General features: G+C 43.7%; 1 protein-coding gene across 1 annotated transcript in view; it reads left to right on the top strand.

Moving 5' to 3' along the window:
- LOC119422651 (tetratricopeptide repeat protein 39B-like) overlaps positions 1-2,490 on the top strand; it is a 13,106-nt gene that overhangs the window by 835 nt on the left and 9,781 nt on the right. The gene's annotated exons all lie outside the window — the stretch shown is intronic.

Below are 2,490 nucleotides of genomic sequence, written 5' to 3'. Positions count from 1 at the left end.
GTTCAGTGATTTGTAGACATACATGAGTATTTTGATCTGGATTCGAAGGTGAACTGGTAACCAGTGCAGTGAGGCCAAAACTGGTGTAATGTGCTCTCTTTAGCCTGTACTGGTTAAAAATGGGGCTGCTGCATTCTGGACCAGTTGTAGTCGTGCAATGGAGGTCTGACTGATACCAAACAGGAGTGAATTGCAGTAATCAAGCCTAGATGTAATGAATGCATGTATTACTGTCTCCAGGTTCTTTTTGGACAATATGGGCTTCAGTTTAGACAGCCGCCTCAGTTGGAAGAAACATGATTTAACAATCATGTTTACATGATTGTTAAGTTTCAGGGAAGGGTCCATTATCACGCCCAGATTAGTGACTCTTTGTTTTTCTGACAGGGTTAGAGTGGAGAGGTCGATGCAGTGGTTTGTGATCGTGTCATTGGGAGGGAACAACATGACTTCAGACTTCTTTTCATTGAAACTTAAGAAGTTTAAAGCCATCCAGTCCCTGATGTCAGCCAGGCAGTTGAGCAGAGGTTGAATAGAGCATGTACCATTGTGTCTTAGGGGGAAGTAAATTTGACAGTCATCGGCATAGAAGTGGAAGGGCATGTTGTGTTTCTGGAAAATAGCACCAAGCGGCAGCAGGTATAAAGAGAATAGGAGGGGACCCAGGATGGACCCCTGCGGAACCCCCCATTTAAGCTCTGCCTCTGCAGAACTAAAATCATTGATGGAGACACAAAAGGATCTGTCAGTGAGGTAAGATCTGAACCAATTGAGGGCTGACCCTGTGATGCCCACCCACTGCTCCAACCTAGCAATGAGGATCTCATGGTCGATGGTGTCAAAGGCGGCTGTGAGGTCCAACAGGACAAGCAGCAGAGAATCACCGGTATCTGTGGATCTGAAGATGTCGTTAAAGACCTTCAGCAGGGCAGTTTCAGTGCTGTGGAGAGGTTTAAAGCCAGATTGGAAAAGCTCTAAGATGGCGTGATCCTCCAGGAAGCACTTCAACTGGGACTCACTATTTTCTCCAGTACTTTAGAAACAAATGGGAGTTTGGAGACAGGCCGGTAGTTGGACACGACTGAGGGGTCAAGGTTTGGTTTTTTCAGGAGAGGCTGGACAGCAGCATGTTTAAAGGTCTTTGGCACCACGCCAGTGGATAAACTATCCATCCATCCATTATCTTTACCCGTTTATTCCATTTTGGGTCACGGGAGTCGCTGGTGCCCATGTCCAGCAATCACTGTGCGAGGGGCGGGGGACACTCTGGACGGGTCGCAAGTCCATCACAGGGACACATAGAGACAAACGAGACAAACAACCATTCACTCTCTCACTCACACCTAGGGACAATTTAGAGTTACCAATCAGCCTAACATGCATGTTTTTGGACTGTGGGAGGAAACCGGAGTACCCGGAGAAAACCCACGCAGCACGAAGAGAACATGCAAACTCCACCCAGAAAGGCTCCTGGACCGGGGTTTGAACCAGGGACCTGCTCGCTGAGAGGCAGCAGCTCTACCAGTTGCACCACCGTGCTGCCCGACACATAAAATATTTAGTATAATTTTATTATTTCAAATATTCCATGTTGGTGTGACAGTGTTGTTTGCCACAGCAGTAATGAGCAAAACATGAACACTGGAGGTCAACACAGGTGAAGTTTCAGAACATCAAGGACTCAAACACGTCCACGCTTCATACTTAATGAAAGTTAAATACTGAAATAAAACTGTTACTTGTATAACATATATATATATATATATATATATATATATATATATATATATATATAAAGTATTGACTGTTTCAAATTAAAGGGTCATTATTTGCTTTCTTTGAGCTCCCCATAGTGAGGTGACAAAAATCAGTTTTATTCAAGAACTGAAGAAAGTAAACCTTCAGAAGATGAATGAATTCTGTACCAATTTATTTCAATCCAGTTTATTTCTGCAGCTCCAAGTCCCAACAGACGTCGTCTCAGGGACTGAACAGAAACATTCACACACATTATAAAAAACAATCAGTAAAAGTTCTGTATCTAATGAAGCAGCAGATTGTGTTGACTCCACTTCATCACAGTCTCTCATCCTGAGCAAGAACAAAGGAGACAGTGGAAAGAAAAAACTCCCTTTAACAGGAAGAAACCTCCAGAAGAACCAGACTCTGGACAAGCGAACATCTGCTTCATCCAGCTGGTTTGAGAGGACAGGAAGTAGAAACAGACACAGAATGACAGGTCCAGGTGCGGTTTCTATAGTCCAGGTGAACTTTCTATAGTCCAGGTGAACTTTCTATAGTCCAGGTGTACTTTCTATAGTTCGGTTGTACTTTCTATAGTCCAGGTGTACTTTCTATGTCCAGGTGTACTTTCTATAGTCCAGGTGAACTTTCTATAGTTCGGTTGTACTTTCTATAGTCCAGGTGTACTTTCTATAGTCCAGGTGTACTTTCTATAGTCCAGGTGTACTTTCTATAGTTCGGTTGTAC

The sequence above is a fragment of the Nematolebias whitei genome, chromosome 16 (assembly GCF_014905685.2).
Source record: "Nematolebias whitei isolate Nwh7 chromosome 16, NemWhi1, whole genome shotgun sequence".
NCBI classification, from domain to species: Eukaryota; Metazoa; Chordata; class Actinopteri; order Cyprinodontiformes; family Rivulidae; genus Nematolebias; species Nematolebias whitei.
The sequence above is the reverse complement of the archived record's forward strand: the minus strand, read 5'-3'. Positions and strand labels throughout refer to the sequence as shown.